Source organism: Apodemus sylvaticus, chromosome 5, assembly GCF_947179515.1.
Source record: "Apodemus sylvaticus chromosome 5, mApoSyl1.1, whole genome shotgun sequence".
Classification (NCBI taxonomy): Eukaryota; Metazoa; Chordata; class Mammalia; order Rodentia; family Muridae; genus Apodemus; species Apodemus sylvaticus.
Window position 1 is genome coordinate 29,985,462 of NC_067476.1, and position 15,261 is coordinate 30,000,722.

The 15,261-nt window shown below is 45.1% G+C and overlaps 1 protein-coding gene and 1 pseudogene across 1 annotated transcript in view; one reads left to right on the top strand and one right to left on the bottom strand.

The window, feature by feature from the left end:
• The window catches only part of Lypd6 (LY6/PLAUR domain containing 6), a 143,567-nt gene that overhangs the window by 61,168 nt on the left and 67,138 nt on the right, over nt 1-15,261 (top strand). The gene's annotated exons all lie outside the window — the stretch shown is intronic.
• On the bottom strand, nt 14,180-14,730 carry LOC127685354 (60S ribosomal protein L18-like; annotated as a pseudogene).

Here is a 15,261-nt window from a genome sequence, read left to right on the forward strand (position 1 = left end):
TGATGCATTTTGGCTTGGTGATTGACGTGGGAGGGGGCATAGCCCACCATGGGCAGTGACACCTCAAGGCTGGTGATCCCAGATGCTATAAGAAAGCAAGCTGAGCAAACCAGTAAGCAGCATTCCTCTGAAATATCCCTGCTCTCAACAATGGACTATGCGTTGTAAGAGGAAATAAACCCTTTCATACCCTGGTTGCTTTTGGCCATGGTGTTTTATGGTACAAATAGAACTCCTAATTAAGGCAAGGAGATAGGGGGAAAGAGAGAACCCTGGGGCACAAAAGAACTACAGAACAGCAAGCAGCCATGCTGGCAGGGGCTTTCTTCCCAGGAACTGGCCGGTTTGGAAGTACCAGGCTCCAGAGGATGGCCACTGCTCTCCATACACATGTAGTAAATGGTTCTATCTTAGCAAAAGAGCAGGATTTGCCCCTGTACTGGCTGGATTTGGGTGTAACTTGACACAGGCTGGAGTTATCACAGAGAAAGGAGCTTCAGTTGGGGAAATGCCTCCATGAAATCCAGCTATGGGGCATTTTCTCATTTAGTGGTCAAGGAAGGAGGGCTCCTTGTGGGTGGTACCATCTCTGGGATGGTCGTCTTGGATTCTATAAGAAAGCAAGCTGAGCAAGCCAGGGGAAGCAAGCCAGTAAGTAACATCCCTCCATGGCCTCTGCCTCAGCTCCTGCTTCCTGACCTGCTTGAGTTCCAGTCCTGACTTCCTTCGGTGATGAACAGCTGTGTAGAAGTGTAAGCTGAATAAAGCCTCTCCTCCCCAACTTGCTTCTTGGTCATGATGTTTCTGCAGGAATAGAAACCCTGACTAAGCCCCCAAACCTGTAATCACCCATATAAGTGCCCGTGTTTTCCAAAATGAAAATAACCTTAAAACTTAAGCCAAATATATTAACTTCAGAAAAATCTGCCAAAAGACAGTCTGTGGTGGGAGCCACCACCTATTGAAGAGGGACGCTAACTTGAACTTGGTTTTAATAAGGAAGACGAATCCTGGGAAAGCAATGGCAGAGGGATAGCTGTGCTTCTTGCAGCATTTAGCTGAGAATATTTTTGTTTCCATGGCAGCTGCTTGAGTGTTTCCTCTTCACTCGATGACTTCAGCTTGCTCACCCGCCACACGCTTCACATTTTAATGTTCTTGTTGACACGGGAGGTCCTGATTTTCTCCTCTGTGGGATCGCATCCTCTTACCTTCAGCTGTTGGGAACTGTTCTGGCTGAAAGGAGTCTGATTGCTGCCACAGCTCTCAGCAGCGAGGGCAGAAATGGGCCCTTGATTATCAGACTCAGAAGGAGACCCATTACCTGCTTCCCAGATGGAAACTGTGAGAGCCTGGCTTATAGATGTATCGCCAGCTGCTGAAAATAAGGCAGGACTGTGGGGATGATGCTGCCTGTGAAGAGCTATGGCGTCTTCAGCAGAGCACCCCAGAGATGAGCAGTTTAGAGCGAACTTGAGGGCTGATGGAATTTCTAAAGAGGGAGAGTTGGAATGAAGGTATGCCGTAGATAATGCCCAGCGGGAGTCTCTGGTTGGCCACTCTTTCCTTCCTGTGCGTCAGCCTGTAGCCAGGCAGCAGGCAGCTGCCATAGAACCTCGTGTTCCCTAACTGTAGAGTATAAACAATAAAAGCAAATTAAGAACATGGACTTGGGATGTCCTTCCAAACGTCTCTGCATCTTGTGCACAAGTCAAGGCACAGCCCCAGCAACCCGCTTTGAGGCGATGAAGACTCCTGGAATCTGCCCCATTCCATCCTACCAGGCTTTGTGGTTTCTAGATATTGGGGACTGCAGTAGCAATAAACAGTAGGTAACAAAAGATCCAGTGTACTTGGGATATCATGGTCCCTCCATCGGTGCTGAGGTATGCTTTTTTAGAAGGATAGATCCTTCCTGTGTAGAGGGGCTCGTAGTTTCCATGACTGTGGGAAGAAAATGCTTCTCTCCAATGGATAGAATCAAGAAAGGCTGGTGGGAGAGAGGACGAACAATAGGATGGGGAAGAAAACACTTTGTTTCTGTTTCTGTGACTTAGTCCTTGGATGCTAATGTCCCCAGCCCTGTCCTCTTGAGTGGTAGAGTCTTGGCAGGGCTCTGGGTAGAGAAGTGAACTGACCTCTTTCCTTCTTACCTTTGATGAGAGTGTCGCCGATTAGTGTAAGTGAATTTACCCCAATTTATTCTCTTAATTCATTCAGTACATATTCATGTGAAGATTTATTTGTGAAAGTGGCTTTGCTGGGGATGTGACAGTAAACAGGACAAGATGCAGGTTGGAGCAGCTCCTGGTCTGGTGGGAGGCGGGAACTGGGTGTGTCGGGATGTTACACACACCGCTGAGCGTCATTAAAGAAGTTGGCCACTCGGTAGGAAAGGATTCGATATTGCACGTCCATACTTTTATTTTGGAAAGTGTAGTGTGACTATTAAAATGAACACAAATTGTTGAGTTCTAATGGAGGCCGAAGGGTGTGTCTTGATAAACAATGGTTACTTCCAGCAAGGCTGCAGGTCAGGCAATAGTGAGAAAAACAGAGAAAATACACAGAGTCGAATCTAGGAACATTGGAACCAGCGGAGTGACTAGTGTCTTCCCTTCAGCATTACACGGGGTGTCTAGAACCAAGTCTCATCCGGCCTTCCCTTTTGACCCTTGGAGAGTGAGCTTTAGACAGCACGTGACCGTGGTTCTCAACTTAGAAGTTTTCATTCCTTCTAAATGTTTTTTGAAAGGAAGCATCGAAGGATTTGATTTTAGATATTACATGTCCATACTTAAATTTTGGAAAGTGTAGTGCGACTATTAAAAATGAATACAGATTGTTGAGTTGTGAAGTGTATTTTTCTTCACATAGCTGGAAGGTCTGAGAGTGGTCTTGCTTCAGATAGAGTGGAATCCGGGGACTTAAACAAGGCTCATGAGAATTCTGTTCTCTTCCTCCTCATGTCAGTCTCTCTTCAAATATGGGTATCTCTTTCTGTCTGGGTTGTTTGTCTGTTTTTTGTTTCAAGTATCCTCCTGTCTTTTTCTTAGCACCCGTTCTATGAGTTGACTTAATTCTTAGAAGGATATTTCATGCATTAAAGGGGAAATTTGACTTTTTCAGATCTGTATCTCACATGGCAGCAATATAGGATAGGGGGACGGACCTTTCTCACATGCTCTAGGGTACAGGTACAGGTAGAACTCATTAGTTGGCTTCGGGTACCCATTTCTGATCAATCATGGTAGTTGAGGGGGTAGGCACTCCTTTCAGGCCAGGCAAAACTGATTTGGAGGATTAACCACCATAATTGCTTACTACACAAATTTCACTAGTATGGGGCTCTACAGAAAAAGAAAGATTCTAGTTACCTTGGTCCATGATTCATAGACCAGAGAATAAAACCAAGGAGAGGAAAGATGGAAGAGAAAAGTTGAGATCTTTTTCCCCTCTGGATGTTCCCAAGTAAAGATTTACATTTTATTTAAACAAATATCTTGCCACATTTCTTTCTCTCCCCTGACCCTATCTTACTTTTAACATGTGTCTTCAATTACAGAGAGTTAAGCCTTTGAGGGAATTCCTACAGAAATTGAAACTTGTGTAAAATGATTCTCTCAGGGTACTTGAGGTCCCAACATGCCGAACTGTTCGGAGAAATTCAGAAACATGTAGATTTTATAGAAAAGAACATAGCTGTTAAGAAAATGCTATTTCTTAAGATAACAAACATGTTCTATCAAGGTTAATTCTACTTTGTGCTTGACTCCCTTTTCCCTCTTGGGTAGGAATGTACTCTGTTCTGCAGTTGCGGGTAGTTGAAGAGAGAGAATGAGAAAAAATCGGAACCCCTAATCAAGAAAAGCTACGTGATGCAGCCTGTGTGGAAAACTGACTTGTCAGGAGTTCCTACCTGAGGATGAATTAATGCCCACGGGACTCTCACAGCTCAGCGAATGAAGCTCATTCTCAGGGAAAGAAGGCTTGGAGAATCTAGGGTGTGGTGGGTGAGAGAGAGAGTCCTGAAATTATCTTTCAATGCTTCACTTCCGTTTACAAGATGTAAAAACCTGTTTCTTACATGTTCTTGACTTCACTGAAGTTGGAATGCCTTTTTTCTGTTGGCTGGGTTAATATATTATGAAGCAGTCAAAAAAAAAAAAACCACCAAAAAAACCCCCTGTTTTCAGTAACATTCAAATTAATGATAATATGACTTTCATAGAAAGATTAAGATAGTCAACAGCTTGGTGAATGTCACCCTCTCTAATACTGGCATTTTATTTCACTTCCTGGAAGGATGAGGGAAGTTCCAGAAAGTTCCTTGTGCAACAGAATGCTCGTACTGTATTTAACACTTTGTTAAATTTTACAGTGGACTTTATCAGACCACAGTAGAGTACAGTATTTAAAAGCCACTTATGCCATTGTTTCTGGAGGCGAGAGTAATAAAGAGGTTTTTAAAAAATAACCCTAAACCTTATATTTTAAAGATGGATGAAATTATAGCCACATTGTGACTTTCTATGAGGTACTTTTGTACATTTCTGTTCTGATAACAGTCATCCTCATCTTTTCTAAGCAAAGTCTTTTGCCATAGAAATAATGTCCCAGTCCTGCTTGTGAGGGTCAGGGCCAGTCACACACAACAACGACAGAGTCGTTGGACAAGGCGCTTCCTCTACGGATGCTGATTTGCAGATGCTTTTGTTAGTTTAAAGACATCAAGACACCTGAGGAAATAAAAATTTTGCAGTGTCATGATACAACCCTTTCCTGAATGGGACAGTCTTCAGGGAGAATGACCCATGCAGGCCTACAGAGGATGGTAACCAAGCTTGAGAAATATGAAAATCAGGACCAGAGGGGCTGAAATGGCCTTGTTTGTTAATAAATGGGCTGTGGGAACGTGTATACATCTATCTGCTTCTGTCTTAAGGACTGAACCCAGGGACATTTTCATTACAATGTTTGCATTCGAAGAAGCAGAAGGTTCAGGATTAAGGGCTTGACCAGTCACTTGAATGGCTTAGTTTGTGTGTCTATTTTTGTTCTGTGAGGTCTATTGTTCAAGGCACTGCTGATTTCCTTAGTCAGGCATGAGTAAGGTAAGTGGTTTCATGTTTCTAATTAGCCAGTTACTCCCCGGGCTCCTTGCTGCATCTGTCGTGGTTCCCCGGGACCCCTCTCCCTCTGAGAGCTCTAAGTAGTACAGGCTCTTCATTGTAACTGATAATTATTTTGCCCTCTATTCCTTGCCAGTAGATAGTCCATCCAGGTGTCTCTCAGCTATAGTTTGGATCCTTAAGTAGACTTTCAAGGTGCTTTGACTGATCTTGGAAAAAGCTTCAGGAGGCATTAAAACTCCTTTAGTTCCCGGTGGCTAATCCCCCACCCTGGTTTCATTTTCTTGACGCTTTGATATCTTTGCGCTTTGTTACCTATCCATTTTTAGGAAAGCGAGTGTGTTGTAGTGTGTGTGTGTAGGAAAACACTGATTCCTTAGGAAGATCCACACACATGCTACAGCCCTGAACTCGAGCACTTGCTTCGTTCTCTCTGGCTTGAGAGTTTAAGGAGATTTGACAGGCCATTGTCTGTTTCCCTTTCATCCAGTGCTTTGTGGCAGTTCCATGCCATTGCGGAACTTCTTATAGCTCCTTCTGTTCTTGTTTAGTGGCCCTGTCTGTTGATAGCTGGCTTTTTGGGAAAGTCCTTGTAACATCACTTCTGAGAATTGTAGCATTGTCCACCAACAGTGTCGCACAGTCCCCTTTTGATTATGCTATTTGTCAGGATATGTGACAGATAGTTCAGATTTTACTTGACTTTAAATCTGAGGACCTGAAATCTTACAGCAAAGTCTGTGGCTTTCTTAACATTAGGGTTTATTGATGTCCAGCCCAAAATATATGATTCATTAAGTTGTAGAATAGTGTAGAGAGATAATTGTGTGGAAATATTGCTAGATATAATTTATAGATGGGAACAGCTTGTGGCTCATATGGCTTGCATATCCTTTTCTTCAGAGATATTTGTAAACAATAAGCTATGGATGTGTAAACACAAGCTATGGATGGTGTTGCACAGATTTAACCCTGACACTTGGGACACAGAAGCAGGCAGATCTCTGGGAATTTGAGACCAGCCTGGTCTACATAGTGATTTTCAGGTGAGCCAGAGCTGCAGAGTATTAAAAAAAAAAAAAAAGAAAACGAAAAAAGAAAGTTAGATAGATGGGAGATAGATAGATAGATAGATAGATAGATAGATAGATAGATAGATAGAAAAAGAAGAAAGAAGGATGGATGGACAGATGGATAGATGATTGATAGATAGATAGATAGATAGATAGATAGATAGATAGATAGATAGAAAAAGAAGAAAGAAAGGTGGATGGATGGACAGATGGATAGATGATAGATAGATAGATAGATAGATAGATAGATAGATAGATAGATAGGCAGGCAGATTTTGGGGCTAGGATATAGCTAACTGGTAAACTACTTGTTTACGTGCCAGGTCCTTTATTACACATAGTATATTGGATAATGTTCTAAGAGCTGTGTGTGTATCCCTTCAGTGCTTACAACAAGCCTGCTTGGTGATTGTCAGCCCTCCTACTTTATGAAGAAAAGAATTCAGACATGTCGGGAGCAGGGTCACTGTCACTGTGTGTGTGTGTGGGGGGGGGGGGGTGTAAAGCCACAGCTCTGACTTCAGAGCCAGAGGTGGGCAGGCTCAGCAGCTGTAAATTCTCCAAGGAGAACTTCAGAGGTTAGGATTAGGAACCTGCTATCTGCAGGAGAAAGCCCACACAAGCCCTCGCTTCCGTGTTGTATCCCGATTGTTTACTGAATAACTCGGCTCTTGCTGTGTGCCGTGTGCCGGGTACAGCAGCGAAGGAGCCTGCAGTTCTGAAGGTAAGACCTGGCCCTGACATCGAGTATCTCAGTCAGGCATGGAGCTGCTTGCTTGGCAGCACTGGCTACTATAGGAAGATGTTCAAAATGTCTTTGAATCTTCTCTTATTCTGCTCTCTCTCTCCTTTTTTTCTGGCTATGGAGAAAAACGTCTTGCCCTGCTGCAGACAATGAACTGCCTTGCCTACTCTCTCCAAGTTTAGTAGGAGCCACATGCAATTTTACAGTGGCATTGATTGGATGAATGGGTGACAGACCATGGTCAGTCAGACCTTAAATTCCCAAGGCAGGGAGAACCAACAAGCACTGGATTCCAGGGTTGCAGCATACTTCCTGAGGAAGGAGGGTTCCTCTTTGCAAAGAACGAATAGGCAATGAAGTAACTCGTGAAGCTACTTGAAGCACAATTCCTGAAGCACAGTCTACTAGGGCTGTTGTCATGTGTGTAGGTTGTTGTTGTCATTGTGTCCCTGTTGTGTGCTGTTTGCATTGATTTGCAGTGATTTTTTTTTTTAAAGAGCTAAGACAGTGTAATTGTATTTTACACTTACATGGCCCCTCCCAACTCATGTTTTCTGTGCACATCATTTGAGCCTCCTATCAGACATATTAAAACCTGACTTCACAGAGTGACTGACAGGCCATCCAAAGAGGTGTGATGAGCAGACATGACCCTGTGTTCCCACTCGCTGTTGCATACCTCCCTTCCGGTTTCAGAGAGAGAGATGTTGCTAGAATAGAGCCTTTCGAAATCAATGTATCGACTAGAAGGAAATGTGGTTCAGTATCCTAGGCAAGAACAGCTGAAGGTCCCTCAGTGGGATGAATGGTTGGCTGCCTGGTGCCAGGAAAAGGAGCAGCAGGGCTCCATGGAAGGCAGATGTCTTAGTAAGTGCAGGCTGCCATGACAAATGCACACAGACTGGCTTCTCTGAACACTGGGCATTTGTTAGATCATAGTTTTGGAGGCGGGAGCAACGTGCCAGCCAATCTGGTCTTTGCGAAACCTTGGCCCAGACTTATAGACGTCCACACTCATACGGCATGGAAAAGCTCTTACTCTGGTCTCTGCCTATCAGGAGATTCTTGTCCTTTTGAATACACCTATACTGGTTACCTCTTGTCTTAGTCAGGGTTTCTTTCTTTCTTTCTTTCTTTCTTTCTTTCTTTCTTTCTTTCTTTCTTTCTTTCTTTCTTTCTTTCTTTCTTTCTTTGATTTTTATTTTATTTTTTATTTTATTTTATTTATTTTTGTTAGATATATTCTTTATTTACATTTTAAATGATTTCCCCTTCCCTGGATCCCCCCCCCCCATAAGCCTTCTTCCCTCCTCCTGTTCCCCAACCAACCCCTCCTACTTCCCTGTCCTGGTATTCCCCTACACTGCTGCACTGAGCCTTTCCAGGACCAGGGGCCTCTCCTTCCTTCTTTTTGGGCATCATTTGATATGTGAATTGTTTCCGAGCTTCTGGGCTAATATCCACTTATCACTGAGTGCATACCATGTGTGTTCTTTTGTGATTGGGTCGCCTCACTCAGGATGACATTCTCCAGTTCCACCCACTTGCCTAAGAATTTCATGAGTTCATTGTTTTTAATAGCTGAGTATTATTCCATAGTGTAAATATACCACATTTTCTGTATCCATTCCTCTGTTGAGGGACATCTGGGTTCTTTCCAGCTTCTGGCTATTATAAATAAGGCTGCTATTAACATAGTGGAGCATGTGTCCTTATGACATGCTGGGGAATCCTCTGGGTATATGCCCAGGAATGGTATAATGGGGTCATCCTGTATTATCCTGCCCAGTTTTCTGAGGAACAGCCAGACTGATTTCCAGAGTGGTTGTACCAGCTTGCAACACTACCAGCAGTGGAGGAGTGTTCCTCTTTCTCCACATCCTCGCCAGCACCTGTTTTCTTCTGAGTTTTTGATCTTAGCCATTCTGACTGGTGTGAGTGAAATCTCAGGGTTGTTTTGATTTGCATTTCCCTGATGACTAAGAATGTTGAACATTTCTTTAAGTGCTTCTCCGCCATTCGATATTCCTCAGGTGAAAATTCCTTGTTTAGCTCTGTACAGAATTGACAAATGGGGCCTCATAAAATTTACAAAGTTTCTGTAAGGCAAAGGACACTGTCAAAAGGACAAAATGGCAACCAACAAATTGGGAAAAGATCTTTACCAACCCTACATCTGACCAGAGAACTAATATCCAAGATATACAAAGAACTCAAGAAGGTAGATTCCAGAGAGCCAAATAACCCTCTTAGTCAGGGTTTCTATTCCTGCATCATGAACAAGAAGCAAGTTGGGGAGGAAAGGGTTTACTCACCTTACACTTCCACATTGCTGTTCATCACCAAAGGAAATCAGGACTGGGACTCAAGCAGATCAGGAAGCAGGAGCTGGTGCAGCGGCCATGGAGGGATGTTATTTACTGGCTTGCTTCCCCTGGCTTGCTCAGCTTGCTTTCTTATAGAACCCTGGACTACCAGCCCAGCGATGGCACTACCCACAATGGGCTGGTTCCTCCCCCCTTGATTACTAATTGAGAAAATGCCTTTCAGCTGGATGTCATGGAGGCCTTTCCTCAAGGGAGGCTCCTTTCTCTGTGATAACTCCAGCTTGTGTCAAGTTGACACACAAAACCAGCCAGTACACCTCTCAAAGCCCCACCACTGCATGCTGTCTCCCTGGAGCTCGGGTGGAGCTGGGGCTTCACCCTGGGAGCTGCAGAGGGACAACACAGTTTAATATGTAGCATGGTCTATGGGACACGAGTCAGCATGGTTGAGTAGCATGTGGAAATACAAATATAGGTTTGGAAAGCGCCATTAATATGCTTGTAGAAAACAGTCCTTTAGTGGCTGTTTGAATTTGGAGTGAAGAGGGCAGAATTTGCGAACACTTGGTAGAGCTTTCCCCTCCACTCTATAAAGTTCAGAGTACTCTTGAGTTGTCCTGAGGGACAGGGATGCTGTGATCACACTGTGGGAATTATTGTCATTCCCAGAATCTAGATGCTGTAAGACAGTGGTGCTATGTTTTTTTGATGCTATTTATTTTCTGGGAGCTTTCCAAAGGTGCTGAATATACTTTTTTTTCCCCTCAAAATTCTTTAGGCTCATATTTGGGACTCTAGGAAAGTTCTGTGCCAGTTACCAGGCTGTGGCTTTCTGCAGGAGCACAGTACAAATCCTTGCCCCTTGTCCCAGGTGCGGGATGGGAAATGCATGTATGGTCTTGCATTCTCTCTGGTATCCACAGCACAGAGCCCCAAGTAAGTCTTTACCCCTCCCAGAGCTGAAATGATTCCGTGATAGCTACGAGCCCTTTTTCATGGTAATTATAATCAGTCATCTGAATACATTTATGCACCCAGAGCTTTTCAGTTTCACACATAAATAGCTGCCATCAGAAAACGGGTTTTGAGGGCTGATTGGGCTGGAAAAGATGCCATTTAAAATGCATTCTGTGTTTCCAGCCTTTCCAGCAGGATGACAGGTGAAGCCAGTCTGGTCAAAACTAGTGGTGTGCTTGTTAATTCAGAGCTCTTGGCTGTGTAGAGGTAACTGTGTTATTTTTAACACACAACTACAGAAGCATACATTTTGGAAAAAACAAAAAGCCCCAGGGTTGCTCTTCCAGGGTATTAGAAGATGTTAAATTGCCAGTTCATCAAGCATTAAGCCTGAGTCCATAGAGACTGGATGAAGACAGCAGGGTGACTTCAGCAAGAAAGAGGATGTTCTTGCAGTCCTGCCTGCTGTGTACAAGGATCTGCCCCAGAGGCCTGGCTGAGCTCCGGAGCTGCTTTATTTGACATGATAGCACTTGAGTATCAGAGGGTGTCGTGCACAGGTCTGAAGAGCAAGAGAGCTGAGCATCCCTATACTGTGAGAAGGGTGAGACTAGCTTTCCCCAGCCAACAAGAATAAGTAGGGTTTAAATGGCATTTGAACGGAGGATGTTCTAAGTTTTAGCATTGATTTAGCTCCTGGGCCTTGAACATACAGACCACCATAGGCTGTGTCAGTATCATGGAGACTTGCTCTCTCTTGTGGTGGGCTTTTAAAAACTATTTGATCATTTTCTATGAGTGGGTGTTTTGCCTGCATGAGTGTAAATATACCTTGGGTATGCCTGATGCCCACCAAGGTCAGAAGACGGTACTGGATGCCCTGGAAGAGCAGTTACAGATGTTTGTGAATGACCATGTGAGTGCTGGAAATTGGACCCAGGTCCTCTTCAAGAGCAACAAGTGTTCTTGACCACCGAGCCAGCTCTCTCAGCCCCGCTGCCATATGCTTTTGGTTTGCACTCAATGTTACAGGAAGATCTGCTTAGAGCAGACGGTGGAGGTATGGTGGTACTACGCAAAGCTTGTCTGTGACCTGGGAGGTTCAATGGTCTCAAACACAAAACGCACCTTCCCAGCAGCCGGCAAGTATGCTCTGGGCCTTTTGTGTGCAGAGCCAGAAGTGAAGGTTTTTGCTTTCAGCTCATATACCTACCAGCAGGGATGGCATCCTGTCTCTCTGGCTGTGCAGCTATTTTGAGGAAGTCAGCCAGTGGTCCTCATTCCTCTGGACAGAGGCGATTTCAGGGCCCTTGGTGCTAATGAGTTTCCCTTCCCTCTGGGTCTCAGTTGTGCGGCACCTAGAGTCTGGACAGGCAAGCTTTAGGTTTCTGGAAGGAATAGAAAGAATGGCAGTCATTCTGTGACAGGGACTGTGCTCTGGGTTTACTCTATACATCATGAAAAACAATATGGAGAGTGCTCCCCACACATTGACTTGGCATTCATTCCCAATATATTATAATCGTATCTCTGATGCATCTAGTCACATAAACTAAGTCATTTGAAATTCCACACTTCTCCGATGATGATGGCTGCTGACATTTGGATCCCTCCCACTTTATTCGCACCGACTGGTATGTAGTAGGTTAAATCGTATTATCTGTTGTTGACAGACGTCACTGGATATGCATTTGGGCCTTACTGGTACTATCTTGAATGAACAGATGTTCATTCATCCAAGATAGGACACTAACAGTAGACCCAAGAAGCAGTTCTATCCAGCTGCTGCATAGGGAGCCCATGAGCTTATCCCTTACAGGGCATGGGTAACTGAACAGAAGATACACCACTGAAAAGCTACCCTAGCCAGAGGAGTCCTGATGGCTATAACCCTGCAACTCCCTGTCTGCCCCAGAGTTTCCTCTTCAGGGCAGGAGTTGCTTCCTCTATAACCTTGGGGAGGGACTTTTGGGTATGGTACCCTTTTGAGTTTCCTGAGCCCTGTGAGTAGTCCCTCCTTTCTCCTGGAGGGAGTGTTTTAAGTAAGAGGGTGTGGCTACAAAGTATCTCATTCCCTGATGAACTGTAGGAGTGGCAGTAATTCATCTTATTGCTTCTGTTTGATTGGAATGAGAATTATAATCAATTCCTTTTCTGTCATTTTTCCTTTTTATTCTCTCAAATATTACATCCCTACTGCAGTTCTCCCCCCACCTTCCCTTCAGGGTTATGGGTCCTCAGTCTGCTCTGCCATGGAGCCTGGCTGCTCAGGGAGGCAGGACTTGGGAAATTGACCACGCTTACCCCATGCTGTCCCCAGGTGGGTGTTGGGCCACAGTGAGGCCAAGGGACACCACTCCAGGGTTGAGGAAGCACGGTCTGAGGCACAGGACAGCCGGAACTGGCTGGCGGTCCCAGGTTCTTAGACTCAAATATGGCTGGGAATCATGGAAGAGCTGAAAACAGAGAGCTCCCCCCACCCCCTGGGCTGGATCTAACCTGGGGTTGGGGAGGTGGAAAGGGGGTTGCTCTGTGGCCCCAAGGGAATGATCCTTGGCTTGTCAGTGGTGGCTTGGTGGTTGACACGGTTGGGAGTGCAGAGGCCTCCCCACAGCGGATCCAATGAAAAGAGGAAGTCCATGTACTCATGGTGGAAAGTGTATGTGTAAAACCATACCCCACTTCTCAAGGTGGGCCTGAGATTAAATGCTTTTTGCAGGGAGGAAAGTCTAGGAAGGAAAACTTATTGACTAAGTCTCCAGGCCTTTAGGTACCTCATTAAAATGGAGATCTGTCTTGAGCCTACACCACAGGATGCATCCTCTACCCATTGAGGGGTTTGGGGCTGTGCCCTTACATGACTGATGACCACAAATCTATGGAGAGCTGTGGCTAGTGACGGGGCCTGGTGCCTGCCACCCTTTCAGGGTCACCAGGGCTTCTAGCCTTAGCTCAACCGGGGAACCAGGCTGCCTTTCATGGTCTCACAATTCCCCTCCCCCATTTCTCTCTCCTCCCCACCTTCTCTTTCCCATGAATCCACAACTCCCTTTACCTCCCCTCAGAAAAGAGCAGGCCTTCCAGGGACATCAACCAGATATGGCATAACAAGCTATAGTAAGACCAGACACATACTCTCACACCAAGGTTAGACAACCCAGTAAGAGACAAAGAGTGCCAAAGGCGGGCAGAAGAGTCAGAGACAGCCTCAGCTCCATGGGGGCTGGTGGGTTAGGAATCCCACAAGAACACCAAGCTACACAATATTAGCACATAGGCAGAGGACTTGGATCAGACCCATACAGGTCCCCTGGTCCCTGTGAGCCCCCTTGAGTCCCAGTCAGTTGATTCTGTGGGCTCTCTTCTTGTGGTATCATTGATCCCTATGTCTCCTCCAATCCTTCCTCCTCCCCCTTCTCCTCCTCCTCCTCCACACTCTCCTCCTCTTCCTACCCCACAGGGCTCCCTGAGCTCTATCTAAAATTTGGCTGTGGGACTCTGCATCTGCTTCCATCAGATGCCAGATGAGGTCTCCTCTGATGACTGCTATGCTAGGCTCTGCACATCCTACAGGCCTGACAAACTGTAGATGGGAGGTTTTCTGGCTGGGTTGGAGTCCCACTTCAATCTCTCCTATTTTCATCCTTACCTGCCCTCAGTCCACTCTTGAAATCTATTCCATTTCTCCTTCCCAAGAGCATGCTTGCAGCCCCCTTAAGCTGTCCTTGTTATTTAGCCGCTCTGGGTCTATGAATTATAGCAGGGTTATTCTTTAACGTTCAGCTAATGTCTCCTTATAAGTGAGTGTGTACCACACTTATCTTTCTGGGTCTGGGTTACCTCACTCAGGATGATTATTTCGAGTTCCATCTATTTGTGTACACTTCATGATGTTATTTTTTTTTTTAACATCCAAAGCATTTTTATTAACAGTAAGATCCAGGGTTAGTTTTTGTAGCCTTGGCTGGCCCTTCTGCCTCTGGTATGCTCCAACTTCCGGCCCTTGGAACAGACATAGGGTTTGGTGTGGCTGTGGGGGTGTTCCTGAGGCCATGCCAAAATGTCGGTACATTTCTCAGTCCTTCCGAGGACCAGACAGGAGCACAGTGCCTCAGACCTTGGGAGATTCCAGTGCCAGCTGGTCAAAGGTGAGGATCTTATCCCCAGCCTTGAGGATGTGACTTTGGGCCTGGCTGCTCACCTTCAGCTTGGGCACTTCTAGAATCTGCACATCATCTGTGACCATCCTTACAACCACAGCGGGTTTTGTTCTCCTGGCCAGGAAACTTCATCTTTCGGATCATTCAGGACAGGGACAGAGGTGGCTGGTTAGCGTGGCTCATAAATAACCTCTTACCCACAACCTGATTGGAAGTGGAGTTGGTCTGTGTGGCCAGGCTGTACAGCTTGACTAGTAGCCGCAGGTAGATGTTCTGGATCTTGGGCTCGTTGTGCTGAGCCCTTTGGTCCTTGTTGTGGTAAATGTCAACACCCATGTCAGCCAGGTCCAGAAAGACAGATATGATGTGATATTTTTTTTCGATGTATTTTTATTTTGTTCGATAATTTTTTATTTACATTTCAAATGATTTCCCCCTTTCTAGTCTCCCACTCCCTGAAAGTCACATAAGTCCCCTTCCCTCCTCCTGTTCTCCCACCCACCCCTTCCTACTTCTCTGTTCTGGTTTTACCCTATACTGCTACACTGAGTCTTTCCATAACCAGGGGCCACTCCTCCATTCTTTTTAAACCTCATTTGATATGTGGATTATGTTTTGGGTATTCCAGTTTTCCAGGCTAATATCCACTTATTAGTGAGTGCATACCATGATTGATCTTTTGAGACTGGGTTACCTCACTTAGTATGATGTTCTCCAGCTCCATCCATTTGCCTAAGAATTTCATGAATTCATTGTTTCTAATGGCTGAATAGTACTCCATTGTGTATATATACCACATTTTTTGCATCCATTCTTCTGTCGAGGGACACCTGGGTTCTTTCCAGCTTCTGGCTATTATAAATAGGG